Here is a 14,662-nt window from a genome sequence, read left to right as displayed (position 1 = left end):
AGCTGTCTGTAGTCAAACTCAGTTTGCTCTCGGCAAGATGATTTTCGTATTTTCCTAACACCTTAACTTTCTGTGAGATTTGAATATTTTAATGGCCATACGGGGATGTAGTTGTCTTTTTAGAAGTGGGTTTTGTTTTAAATTATTTGGCTTATTGGCGTCGGGACTTTTACAGCGATTTTTGCTTAACATAAATTTAGTTGCACCTTGTAAACTTTAAAGTCCGGTCTATTTGTGCTCAGCACATCAAGAGTTGGGGTTCTTATTAAGTAGTTCTCGTGTTTAAAACTCTAAAATGGAATTCTTCAATAGGTAAACGAATATAATTCGTTTTGTCCCGTTTGGCCACGAATGCGATGAACTGTGAAATTTACTCATGGTATTCAATGTGCACGCGCATTGATGATTATCTCCCCTGTTTGACAGGTCATTGTGACCTCTGAAGAAATACGATATAGTGTGACGCTCCACTTGGATGGAAAGATACACACTGGCGATGATCAACAGGTCCCCACGTGCCCTACTGTCCAAGGTGATGCAATGGGACGTAGCAATGCATCATGTCTTGGAAATTCAGAATGACATTGGCAGACAAACAATTTGAACTTGCTTTCGTCGCCGGTCGTACGTTGCGTACATGTGGTCAGTAGTTGTTGAAGACTGAAAGGACAGGTAGGTGATATAAGAACTGGTTATATTTTAATTAATTTCATTGATTCAATTGAGAATAGAATTTATTAAAATATACTTAATATCGTATGCTGACAGGCTATCTTTCACAAATATAGATAAGCCTTGTGTATGTAATTTGGTAACCGAAATCTAAACGAGTTCGTACAAATAGAAATTTCCTACTCTTCGTAATTTCGTAACTCTACAAGTAAGAAGTTTCCTAACCCTTTCTCATATTTTCAAACAATTTGTTTATTTTATTTTTTTCACCACGCTATCATTGCATCCATATAAATACATGCATTTGTAGCGGCCATAAAATTTCCGAGTCCCGTGATGGGATTCGAACCACGGACCTTCTGATCCGAGGTCGGACGCCTTGTCCACATGACCAAAGAGGTTAACCCTGTCATCAAGCTGACAAGGTAAGGATGTCATCAGTAGGATGACTCCACGCCCTGCTACATACTCCCCCGTCAACAGAAGGCACGTCCCGGGACGCATAGTAGGGTACTGAGGCTTATTTTGATCAAATTTAATATGAACATGCTCAGCCCCACGTTGGGTGCCAATGTAGCGGCCATAAAATTTCTCAGTCCGGTAATGGGATTTGAACCACGGACCTTCTGATCCGAGGTTGGACGCCTTGTCCACATGACCAAAGGATGTCATCTGTAGGATGACTCCACGCCCTGCTACACATTCATTTCCTGTAACATTCAAATACAAATTGTAGTATCACCACGCTGGGAATTAAGACTTAAACATGATTCAGTGGTATATCTGAGATAGTCCACCATGATTCGCAAAGAACAATGAAGAACAAAGCTTGGTTTATTTCCCGGTATAGCAGTTTATGTTCTATCATGATGTTATTTCCGGAGCTTTGTCATACAGTGGACGTTATTCTTTAGAGGAGATGTAGCTGGGTTATGAAGATAAACGCAGTGTCCGAAATATGGGAGAGATATGGCTCAGTATTAGGAGAAAAGGTGATCAACGTGAGGATTGTGAGATTATGTCGGAAATACTGTAAATCTTGAAATTAACACGAGTGTGAATTAAATGCCACAAATGCGAGTGATCATCGCTCGCATTATTAGCTCACCGGGTCCGAAGGACCAAGGTGAGCTGATGCCATACCGTGGTGTCCGTCATCCGTACGGCAACAATTTATTCAAAAGACTTCTTCTTCTGAACCACTAATTAGAGCTTAGGAAGTTGACTGGAAGCATCCCTAGGTGGTGAAGATTCAAAATTGTACAAATGGTGGGTCTGATCCCCCAAGGAGCTGAGGGGCGGGGCCATATAGGGGTAATTTGGCTATATTGCTTCAAGCGATCTCTGGAACTAAGAGATATATATATCAACCATATTTGGTTGTAAGCAATGGCTTTTTAAGGCTATTTTAAAGAAAATAAGAAATATGTTAATACTATTTTCACACACTTGTTGACGTGTGCTATCATAGTTGACCAATCATAAAATACCTCCCAGAAACAGGAAGACTGATGCAGTTAAGTGTGAAGAATTAAATACAAAAACAGCTTTTTGGAATTCGTAACCATGGCAAAAGGATCATGAGATAGATCCCCAAATTGAAAAGTGTTTCCCAAATGGTGGGTCTGATCCCCCAAGGAGCTGAGGGGCAGGGCCTAATAGGGGTAATTTGGCTATATTGCTTCAAGCAACTTCTTTTCTGGAACTAACAGATATATATCAACCATATTTGGTAGGGCTGCATCAATACAGGAAAGTCGTGATATGATACGCATCTCGATATTCTGGTCACAATACGATACGTATCTCGATACGCAATGATACAAAAACAAGACTTAAAGCATGTCAAGATTGAACTCATGATTTTGGAACAGTCAACATTATTTTATAATAACAAGACTACTGAAGTTGTTAAGCTTCAAAGTGGAACTTTCTCTAACTTTCCTTCAAAACAATTCAAAGTTCAAACACCAGAAAATAATTAATGTACTTCACCAGTGATACAACTTCGAAGAATTTGTATGCAATGGTTGAAGAAATTGTATCTGAAATTATTGTTTTATCAGGAATAATATATTCCAATATCGTGTTACTTTAGTTGCAGCTTTTACTCTATATGTATTTAAAATTATAAAAACCACAAGCGTAGCATTTTAGTACTGGTGATTGCTGTTGCAGGATATATTTATGTATGGAACAATTTGACCAGTCACCGTAGGGACTTCCCCGCGACAGGTATTTTGATTGCGAAAATGTTATGTTGAAATTTATTTGCCAAATTGCCACAAGTATGACTTTTAACGAGTCAAAGTATGTCATTTTTAATATATGTATCCATTCTTTAGCAACTAAAGTTCGTTTCAATGCTTCAAAAGCGGTAATCTGACCGTGGTTGCTGTATCTCTTCACACATGATTTCACCTAACTTAATGAAAACAATATTAAATGAAATTTTGAATAAAATTAATAAAATATATTACAAACACATGTCCAGATATACAATGAACACTTTTTAATAACAAGATAGTATAATGATGGTATTGACTTCAGTTTGGTTTTGCTGACTGGTATTTCCGGTGTTATGTGCTTGCGGTGATCAGCTGATAATGTTTTTTGAGATGGGGAAAAACATCTGTCAGTGTAAAACCTGAGCTTATTAAAAATGTAAGTACGTTTTGGGGAGCCATGCGTTACCGCGCGCTATAACCAAGTTAGCGGTTTATTGAAAGGCACAATAGCGAAGAAACGCTGTACTTGAGATTTGCGTTCCGTATCGTGGCGTAACGATAAATGGGCCCACGTTTATCGTATATCGTACCGTGGGTCAAGTATAGCGATACATCGGAATATCGGTGTATCGTTTCACCCTTAATATTTGGTTGTAAGCATTCTCCGGTGGTGAGAATTCAAAATTGTACAATTGGTGGGGCTGACCTCCAAGTGGCTGAGTGGGGTTGGGCAATTGCTTTAAACGTCTTCTTCTCTGGAACTAAGAGATAGTTATCAACCATATTTGGTTGGAAGCATTCTCCAATGGTGGCAGTGGTAGCATATGTGCATTCCTGGGGTCAAGACAAGAGTTCTACTCACTCATGTCATCACGGATCACACCTACAAGTCCAGACAGACACCACCCACGCAAGACAGTGTCTTTGCGACTGCGTCAAAGGCCGACACGAGCCAGCATAAATGTATTGTTTAAGCGGTGGTACTCTACTCAGCGCCAATAAGCGTTGCTATTTGTTGAGTGATTGGATTAATGTAAGGTTGGATTAAGGTGAGGATTCTCCTGTAAACCTGACAGAAGACATTTTCTATATATATAAATCCACTGATGCTTGAGAGGGGGGTGTCACACTCATACTTGAGTCGCATCTTTGGCAAGGGGCCAGTGGTCGCATTCTTTTAGGGATGCATAAATTTCACAATTTACAGTACCCAACTTCACCCACCTGTTCATAAAATGGACTTGTCTGACATTGCCGAGGTTGGATTCTATTCAGAGAGTCATCATTATTTAAATACTCATAAATATTTTTAAAGCTTGTACATTTCAGTAACACCCTTAAAGAGGCTGTACATAATGTTGATATCTCATATAAGAAATAATCGACCCGTGTCGTTGTTTATTGTACAATAAAACACTGCGGGGAGAATAAACCACATATATAAACCACATACAATAAACAACTCCCAATCATTGTTAATTTCTAGGGGGCACGGGAGGCCCAGTCGTCTAAGGCGCCGCGATTCGCTGTGCAGAGTTGCGTCCCTTGGGCAGGCCAGAAACCTATGATTGTGGGTTCGAATCCCGGTTCGCCCCGATTATGTTTCTAGGTTTGTCAGCACCATACCCGTGCTTGTGGGTTTCACGTCTTTCACGTGGTAAACGTCTGAGACCTGCATCACTTCGGGCTTTCCTCCAACATTAAGCTGACACTCTGTGATATAACTGGAATACTGTTAGAAGCGGCATAAAACCCAACTCACTCACTTGTTAAAGGTTCAAATGATATGTCGCCCCTTTCCGTTTACATTGATGGTTGTTTCCATTTGGTGCAGGATTTAGCAGGATGAACCTGAGGTTTTATCCCACATCATAAAACCACGTGGGGAATTGTTTTATCTAACTTAAAACATCATTTATCAACCTTTTTATGGTTCAAACATGTATCAGCGCCTCTGTAGTCTAGTGCTTCACTCACTGGGCTACCATAGGTAGAAAGCTTCACGGGTCGATATTGTATACAATCCCAGAGCTCCAGAAAACTTTTGAGCAATTGAGTTTTCACTCGAAGGTTTCTATTTTAATTGGGTTATTACATTTTTCATTGGGTAACCAATATTTTTTCACTCATCCATTCATCACTCTATTGGGTTTTTCCCAAAAGGAGTAAGCATTTTGAGATCGAACAAAAAATGAAATAATGATTTAGATGCATATAACAGTCCTAAATATTAGCTTGACTCGGAAAGTAAATTAGCTTGTAATTGTGTTTCGGAAAAAACTTCATTGGGTATTTACGCATGCAGTTTTCAAACAGTTGTGTTTTTCATTTATTGCATGCGTTTCTGTATGCAAATTAATTGAAAGTAATTGGGTTTTGAATAGTTTTGGGGGGTATTTTACGCAAATACGCAGCTTATCTGTAGCTCTGAATCTCAAGGATATTTGCTATGAATATCCTTGTTTTTTTAGATTTAATCCTACTGGAAAACAAAGCGTGACACTTTAGAGGTCTATAAAAAAAGTTCTTCAACAGCTGTTTAACATCTGCTTGAAAGATCTTATCTTGTTGTCATAGTAATGAAATGATGTAAATGTCTACCTTACCATAGTTTTAGTTATTTTTGTTCGTAAAACGTGTGTTATAGAGTTTTAACTGAAAAAACAAAACTTCAAATTTCTAACAATTCCAGAAAAAGTCTTGATGTTGTGTTTTACAGCTCTACAAAAGACAACTCGAAAAATATATCAAGTAATGATGTTCTCTGCATAGTTTTCTAATTGTTAATGGTTGTCTGGAATCTTTTTTTTATGTATAAATATCTATGTATAGATCTGTATGTATTGTAGTTTAGTGTCTTTAAAATAGGAATATGAAAAACTAAATTTTAATTATGACATTATTGTTGTTTTATGCATTGTCTTTAGTGGGGAAAAAGAGAATGATATCCATGTTTTTTTTAAAAAGAGTTCTACTGATAATGTGTTCAGGAGAAGGGGTATTCCATCTTCCCCAGGGAGTAAACTGACTATAAAGGCCAGTTTCCACCATTGCTGGACTAGGCTGAAATATTGTGGCTTGATCGTAGCACCACCTTGGCTATTACAAGTTATGTCCCTTCTATGTCCCTCCTATTGACCAATCAGATTCCATCTATCATAAGATAATCTGATCGATAACAAAACAAGTTTTACCTCGTGAAGTGCATGAAATTACTTGAGCACCATGAAAAGATAAGGAAATATCTCTTGTCGCTAAGTTGGAGGTACACATGCTTTGCAAATCCTGCAATTGACCAAAATTTGCATAGCAGTTTACGAACGGGAGGTTGATTTTGTTACACAATTTTGATTGGACTATGCTTAGACTCGTTAGTCCAGCCAAAATAGAAATCAATAATTCCAGTCTTGTTTGGCAAGGGCGGAAACTGGACTCCCTTGCCTCGGGAAGATGGGAATATTATTGATAACTTCATTGATATAGATACATGTTTCAGGGCTACATCTTGTCTCTTCATCAGGTGCCTCCAGTGTTTTGTAGATGTCAACTTCAGTGGGTTCTTGTTTAGAAAATAGTTTTGTGTGCAGTATACCATAAGCTTATTGGGGGATAAAAAAAGAACAAATTCTGATTATTATCTAACTGCAAGGGTTTGTCAATCCACAGTTGTGACTAGTGTGCAAAATAGCCATGTGCCTGCTAGCCCATGGCTAGCAAAATTCTCGTTGGGCTAAAGATTCTGAAAAGTCCCTAGTCAGACTGGCTTCTGAGATTTCAATGGTGATTTTGTTATGCATACCTCTTAGTTGATCAAAATTCGAAAAATTCTCTCTGTGTAGATCAATACATGCATAAAAAAAAGTTTTATATCCAGAATAAATCGAGATTGTGAGATCAAAGTTACCCCTGATATAATATTTGACTCATGATTTATTTTATTGTTAGCTTCGCAGGATATGATTTCTGGAAAAATAATTTAGAATATATTTAAGCTTGTGAAAATTGAAAATGGCTTTTTAAGGCTATTTTAAAGAAAATAAGAAATATTTTAATACTATTTTCACACACTTGTGACGTGTGCTATCATAGTTGACCAATAAGAAAATACCTCTCAGAATCAGACAGATCTATGTTGTTTAGTGTGAAGAATTATTTACAAAAACAGCTTTTCGGAATCTGTAACCATGGCAAAAGGGGCATGACATAGATCCCCAAATTGAAAACTGTTTCCCAAACTCAAAAATTGTATAAATAAATCTGTATGCACTTGTATATTTAAATAAGGATTGACTGTATTTTTTTCGATTGATTGAAGTATGAATCGAAAGACCGATGTGCAAACTGTATGAATACGCTTAGCGGATTTTTACAAAAGTTTGCACATGGGTTTTTCAAAATACACAGTCAATGCTTATAATTAAATTTGACAATGAAAACATGTTTTATCTACAATAGTTTAACCAAAAACAGTTGTATATATCAAAGCAGACAAAAATGACGAGATTGATAAACATTCCGGGTTTAGTAATACACACTGTGGCGTGAGATAAATCAGGTGATTGATGGAATTTCAGTGAACACAGCGAAAATTTAATTAAATGTGATTAAACCATGACATTTGATAGTGGTTAATTTTAGTGATATATATATATGACAAAGACAGACATATGAAGGTCAATAAATGATGAGGGGCGGTGGGGTAGCCGGGTGGTTAAAGCGTTCGCTTGTCACTCCGAAGACCTGGGTTCGATTCCCCACATAGGTACAATATTAATGTCTTCCCCACCGTGATATTGCTGGAATATTGCTAAAAGTGGCATAGAATAGTACTCACTCAATAAGTGATTTCTTGATTACTTACTCATGTCTTAGACAGATTAACCAAACACAGTCAGTTATTTTGTTGTCCGAAAATGGTTCTTATTTATATATGAATTCATGAAAAACCCACAGCCCTTGTGAAATTATGAGTTATGAAAATGGCAGCTGATAAACTTGGAAGCAGTTACTATGGAAACCGTTCGCTAAAGTCATAAAGCACTTGGGATAAAGGACACAGGATGAAGGGCCCATCCTGAAGCCATGTAAAGGATGAAGTTCCCATCTTGAAGCCATGCAAAGGATGAAGGGCCCATCCTGAAGCCATGTAAAGGATGAAGTGCCCATCCTGAAGCCATGCAAAGGATGAAGGGCCCATCCTGAAGCCATGCAAAGGATGAAGGGCCCATCCTGAAGCCATGTAAAGGATGAAGTGCCCATCCTGAAGCCATGCAAAGGATGAAGAGCCCATCCTGAAGCCAGGTAAAGGATGAAGTGCCCATCCTGAAGCCATGCAAAGGATGAAGGGCCCATCCTGAAGCCATGCAAAGGATGAAGGGCCCATCCTGAAGCCATGCAAAGGATGAAGGGCCCATCCTGAAGCCATGCAACGGATGAGGTGCCCATCCTGAAGCCATGCAAAGGATGAAGGGCCCATCCTGAAGCCATGCAAAGGATGAAGGGCCCATCCTGAAGCCATGCAAAGGATGAGGTGCCCATCCTGAAGCCATGCAAAGGATGAAGGGCCCATCCTGAAGCCATGCAAAGGATGAGGTGCCCATCCTGAAGCCATGTAAAGGATGAAGGGCCCATCCTGAAGCCATGCAAAGGATGAGGTGCCCATCCTGAAGCCATGCAAAGGATGAAGGGCCCATCCTGAAGCCATGCAAAGGATGAGGTGCCCATCCTGAAGCCATGCAATGGATGAAGTACCCATCCTGAACCCATGCAAACAATTCCGGGCTAGAATAGTTCTTCAGCAACCCATCCTTGCTGTAAAAGGTGACTCTGCTTGTCGTAAAAGGCGACTAACGGGATCAGGTGGTCAGACTCGCTGACTTGGTTGAAGCATGTCATCGGTCCCAATTGCGTGGATCAATGCTCATGATATTAATCACTGGATTGTCTGGTCCAGACTCGATTATTTACAGACCGCCTTCATATAGCTGGAATATTGCTGAGTGCGGCGTTAAACAACAAAGCAACCAACCAACCAACCTTGCAAAGGATAAAGTGCCCATCCTGAAGCCATGCAAAGGATGAAGTGCCCATCCTGAAGCCATGTAAAGGATGAAGTGCCCATCCTGAAGCCATGCAAAGGATGAAGTGCTCATCCTGAAGCCATGCAAAGAATGAAGTGCCCATCCTGAAGCCATGTAAAGGATGAAGTGCCCATCCTGAAGCCATGCAAAGGATGAAGTGCCCATCCTGAAGCCATGCAAAGGATAAAGTGCCCATCCTGAAGCCATGCAAAGGATGAAGTGCTCATCCTGAAGCCATGCAAAGAATGAAGTGCCCATCCTGAAGCCATGTAAAGGATGAAGTGCCCATCCTGAAGCCATGCAAAGGATGAAGTGCTCATCCTGAAGCCATGCAAAGGATGACATGCCCATCCTGAAGCCATGTAAAGGATGAAGTGCCCATCCTGAAGCCATGTAAAGGATGAAGTGCCCATCCTGAAGCCATGCAAAGGATGAAGTGCCCATCCTGAAGCCATGTAAAGGATGAAGTGCCCATCCTGAAGCCATGTAAAGGATGAAGTGCCCATCCTGAAGCCATGTAAAGGATGAAGTGCCCATCCTGAAGCCATGTAAAGGATGAAGTGCCCATCCTGAAGCCATGTAACCCTGACCAGTGCAGAGACCCAACCATGCACAGCTCATGAATAATTTCATAGGCAGCCTGATGTTACAGAATACAAAAATGCTGTATTCACTGATTACTTGTTGTAAGCCGTCTCTATGGTTATTGATTTGAGTTTCTGTGTTCTGTGAATAATTTGTAATTACATATTCATATTGTCCATACTACTTGAAACACTGTAACCATGGTAACGTTGGGTGGCACCAATCTTTTTTTATTACACAACTGCCTATGTCAGTTGCCACAACTCACTGGGAAGAGTCTAACCCATCTTCTTGTATCCAGGGTATTAGGTGTCCAAGGTTGTTAAAATATAACAAGGAATTGAAGGGGTCCTTGTAGTAGACCAAATTTTGAAAGTGGTAGAAACTACCGTAATTCGACATAATAAGCGCCCGGTGCGCTCTCAAAATTGGAAATAGGGGGCTCTTATTAGAATATAATTTTGGTGAGAAAAAAAAAACAGAGTTGAAAGATTGTTTAATTTCGTAGTTTATGCTGACAGTCTGAAATGATACAAAAGAAAAGTATGTGCGTATCATTCACGACAGATATATTTTCCAGAATTTAATTGCCCATAATCAAGGTGCATATAACACGAGTGAGTATCATACACGAATAAATAAGTCTTGTGTACATTGATCAATCGAAAAGGGTGCTAATTGGGATTGTTCACTAGCCAATATATTAGCAAATATCGCCATGGGCGCTTAGAGCGGGGCGCTTATTATGTCGAATACGGTATCAGTTTTAGTCCACTAGTCCTTATAACGATAACATACAGAAAAACCCTGAAAAATAGCAAAATTCTACTCATCCTTATGATACCTTAACTATTGGGCAGTTAAGTACAAGTGCCAATTTCTAATGTCGAGGGCTACACTTGTTATTTTTTATTGCTTTATGGAGTTTTTACAGGAAAATACCTGTCGGTAAGCAGGAGGGAAAAAAAGCAATTTTTCCTCGTTTTGTATGTTTTCTGCTGCACTAGGTCGGCTGGTATAAAAAAATAAAAATGGTATAATGTTGTCAGAGAGCCTGCAACACAGCTGTTGCTTTGAGCAAACATGACAAATCAAGCGGGAATACTACAGCATCTGTGCATCCTATCAGTTTCAGGAACAAAAACCTACTTAGTTTCGCCTCCTGTGTTTTGTATATGTCAATTTCAGTGGTTGGAACAAAAAGAACAAATTCTGATTATTATTTTTTTCCATTTCAACAAAACATTCTGTCGCAGGTCCGTAAAGCAAGTTAAAAAAATGTGGCCAAAGGATTACAGGGAAGCCATTTAAATACCAACAACATAAAAAAATCTCAACACTTGCACACAGATTCCATAACCTTACCCACAATGCACCATGGTACAACAATCAAAGAAAACTTTTGCTGATTTGTATTTCAAATTGATTTTATCATGGTATTGGCAGGGCTAGATGTAAGGAACTTGATTTACCTTGCACCAGGTGTATGTTGACATGAAAACCTAGTTGCACTGGACAGAACCAGGTTGTATCCTTTGTCCCATTAATTGATCGAAACATGCATGAACTACTGGGGTTGTCTAAATAAATAAAATTTCAGATCTCTGACGACTGGTTGGTTGTTTTACGCCGCACTCAGCAATATTCAAGCTATATGACGGCGGTCTGTAAATGATCGAGCCTGGACCAGACAATCCAGTGATTGATACCATGAGCATCGATCCACGCAATTGGGATCGATGACATGCTTCAACCAAGTCAGCGAGCCTGACCACCTGATCCTGTTAGTAACCTCTTACGACAAGCATAGTTGCCTTTTACAGCAAGCATGGGTTGCTGAAGACCTATTCTAACCCGTATCTTCACGGGTCCTGACAACTAGAGCATGACTTTACAAAAATTAATGACGTATTGCTGTAAACCGTAAAAGAAACAGGTGCACAGAATCTTGAAGTACCATCGAATGACAAGCCCAAGAAAGCATGACAAATTACACAAACTCAGGGGTCAGTGGTCTAGTATGGTACGTAAAGGTTTCGAGTGAGTTCAAAATTCATTGTTGTGTTGAAAAGTAAGGGTAAGTCGACACAAGTCTGAATTTGTTTTACATGCTCTTAAATATTAGGTTGCACTTTTCAATAATAAGTTGCACTGGTGCATGTTTTATAAAGCTAAATCGAGCCATGTAGGGTGTTATTGGATTATTAGAAGTAAACAAACAACATGCTGTCAGTTTTAAACAATATGAATGTATTGAAACTAGATTTGTTTTATTTTTACCAGTGCATTTTCATATTGCAGAAAAAAACTATGTGTTTCTGGTTACAATCATTTTAAAAATCGGGTCGTTTTTTTATTTATTTATTTTTCTACCCAATGGAACTTTGTACGATGATTGTCACTGGATATGATGATTTACCATTGAGTTGTATTTCTTGTTATGCAGGGGTGGTAGGGTAGCCTAGTGGTTAAAGCGTTTGCTCGTCACGTCGAAGACCCAGGTTCGATTCCGACATGGTATGAGTGTACCCTTTTCTGGTGTTCCCCGCTGTGATATTGCTTGAGTATTGCTTGAGTATTGCTTGAGTATTGCCGGAGTATTGCCGGAGCATTGCTGGAGCATTGCCGGAGCATTGCCGGAGCATTGCCGGAGTATTGCAGGAGCATTGCCGGAGTATTGCTGGAGTATTGCCTGAGTATTGCTGGAGTATTTCCGACATGGTATGAGTGTACCCTTTTCTTGTGTTCCCCTCTGTGATATTGCCGGAGTATTGCTGGAGTATTGCTGGAGTATTGCTGGAGTATTGCTGGAGTATTGTCGGAGTATTGCTGGAGTATTGCGGGAGTATTGCGGGAGTATTTCTAAAAGCGGTGAAAACTATACTGACTCTTGTTATGCAAGGCATCTCATATATATACAGATGTTAAGACTATCGTGTGTATTTGTCTGGTAAACTAACCTGGAAATAGTAATAAGCTGTAAACGTTGTCTCCCAATCTACTAAAACATATGTTAAAACATACCTAATAATACAACTCAAAGAATTTTTATTCAATAATCGGAAAAATTGTAAATGAGGCTGTTATTTTGTTAATTTACCAGGAAAAATATATTCCACTACGTGTTGTTTTAGTTGCAGCTTTTAATGGATGTATTTCGATTAATAACCACAAGCGTAGAACTTATTAGGTGTGATTATCTTTATTTTTCATGGACAGTTTGTCAAGTCACTGTTTAAGGCTTCCCACAGACTCAATATTTAATCATGAAAGTTGGCATATAATTGTGAAACTGCAACAAATATGACTTTTAAGAAGTCAGAGTATGACATTTATGATATGTGTATCCATCCTCTGTCAAATGAGGTTTGTTTCAAGGTGTAAATAACAGTAATCTGATCATGGTTGATGTAAACAAAGATGAATTGGTGCCGTCTGCCGGACAGTTCACACACAATTTTGACCCGAAATTAATGTAAACAATATAGAATAAAATTAAATAAAATTAATAAACTAGATTACAAGCTTAAGTTCCAATATACAATAAAAACCTTTTATAACCAGACACTGACTAACTTGTATATTGATATAAATTTGTTAACATGGTACCAGGGTTTTTTTCATTTTAAATTTGTACTGACCAAGTTTCTTATCACCTGTTTGTTTACCGGAATTCACTGAAGGGGTACAGTGTAATTTTCTTCTGCGCATAATTTTCGATTTTTTTTCCTCCAAAATACTGAATCTGCTAGAGGGGAATGCGCATTTATAATACTTGGGTGTGCACTATACTCAAGAAAATATGGTATTTTCAGTGTCAGATGTTGAGAAAATGATAAAACATATTTGGGAGGTCAGATTGGGCTTGCTGAAACATACAATTCTATGTTTTGGCCTAACGTTGTTTGACAGTTATATTTGAACACAAGGCACATCATGAGTGTAAAAGTAGAGGATCTGAAGCCATGTACTTACTGTCTGTGGTCAACGGAGTAGGTTAGAGAGGGATGGACCTCCACAGTGTGGAGCCTGTCTGCTGCAGTCACATGATCATGATGATATATTTTAACTTCAGCCGGGAAGGGGGTTTCACATTATGTATTTTAACTTCAGCCGGGAAGGGGGTTTCACATTATGTATCTTAACTTCAGCCGGGAAGGAGGTTTCACATTATGTATTTTAACTTCAGCCGGGAAGGGGGTTTCACATTATGTATTTTAACTTCAGCCGGGAAGGGGGTTTCACATTATGTATTTTACTTCAGCCGGGGGGGTTTCACATGATGTATTTTAACTTCAGCCGGGAAGGGGGTTTCACATTATGTATATTTTTTCAGCCGGGAAGGGGGTTTCACATGATGTATTTTAACTTCAGCCGGGAAGGGGGTTTCACATGATGTATTTTAACTTCAGCCGGGAAGGGGGTTTCAGATTATGTATATTTTTTCAGCCGGGAAGGGGGTTTCAAATGATGTATTTTAACTTCAGCGGGAAGGGGGTTTCACATTATTTTAATTTCAGTCGGGAAGGGGGTTTTGCATTATGTATTTTAACTTCAGTGAGGAAGGGGGTTTTACATGATGTATTTTAACTTCAGCCGGGAGGGGGGTTTCACATGTATTTTGACTTCAGTTGGGAAGGGGGTTTCATATGTATTTTAACTTCAGCAGGGAGGGGGTTTCATATGTATTTTAAATTCAGTGGGGAGGGGGTTTCAACTTCATTTGGGAAAGGGATTTTACAAGTATTTTACTTCAGCTGGGAAGGGAGTTTCACATATCATATAATTTAGCTTCTTTCTGTAATTATGTATGTAATAAACTGCTTTATATACACATCAGTCCTCTTTGACTCGTCTATAAAGAACAAATTTCTAAGGCTGAATGCATCATGTAACCAAAGGTGAGTCAACAGATGCGTTGAAAACTTACCAACACTTCAGATGTGCTAGACAATGGCACAGTGACCTACATGTTTAATGACGTCTCTGTGAGCCTCTTTTATTGCAAACATAATGGGCTTCAGCAATGGCAATGTTCAGGATACTGCTAGATATCCATGACCTCACAATCGTTCTACTTTTTTTCTACTTCTACGT

The 14,662-nt window shown here is 39.1% G+C and overlaps 1 protein-coding gene across 1 annotated transcript in view; it reads left to right on the top strand.

The window, feature by feature from the left end:
• The first annotated feature begins 470 nt into the window (after positions 1–470).
• The window catches only part of LOC139476901 (monocarboxylate transporter 12-like), a 49,509-nt gene continuing 35,317 nt past the window's right edge, over positions 471–14,662 (top strand). Inside the window, exon 1 of the mRNA XM_071259457.1 lies at positions 471–672. The gene's annotated coding sequence lies outside the window, so the exon portion shown is untranslated. The remainder of the gene's footprint in view (positions 673–14,662) is intronic.

This window comes from Haliotis cracherodii, unplaced genomic scaffold, assembly GCF_022045235.1.
Source record: "Haliotis cracherodii isolate W230 unplaced genomic scaffold, xgHalCrac1.p SCAF_30, whole genome shotgun sequence".
NCBI lineage: Eukaryota > Metazoa > Mollusca > Gastropoda > Lepetellida > Haliotidae > Haliotis > Haliotis cracherodii.
The sequence above is the reverse complement of the archived record's forward strand: the minus strand, read 5'-3'. Positions and strand labels throughout refer to the sequence as shown.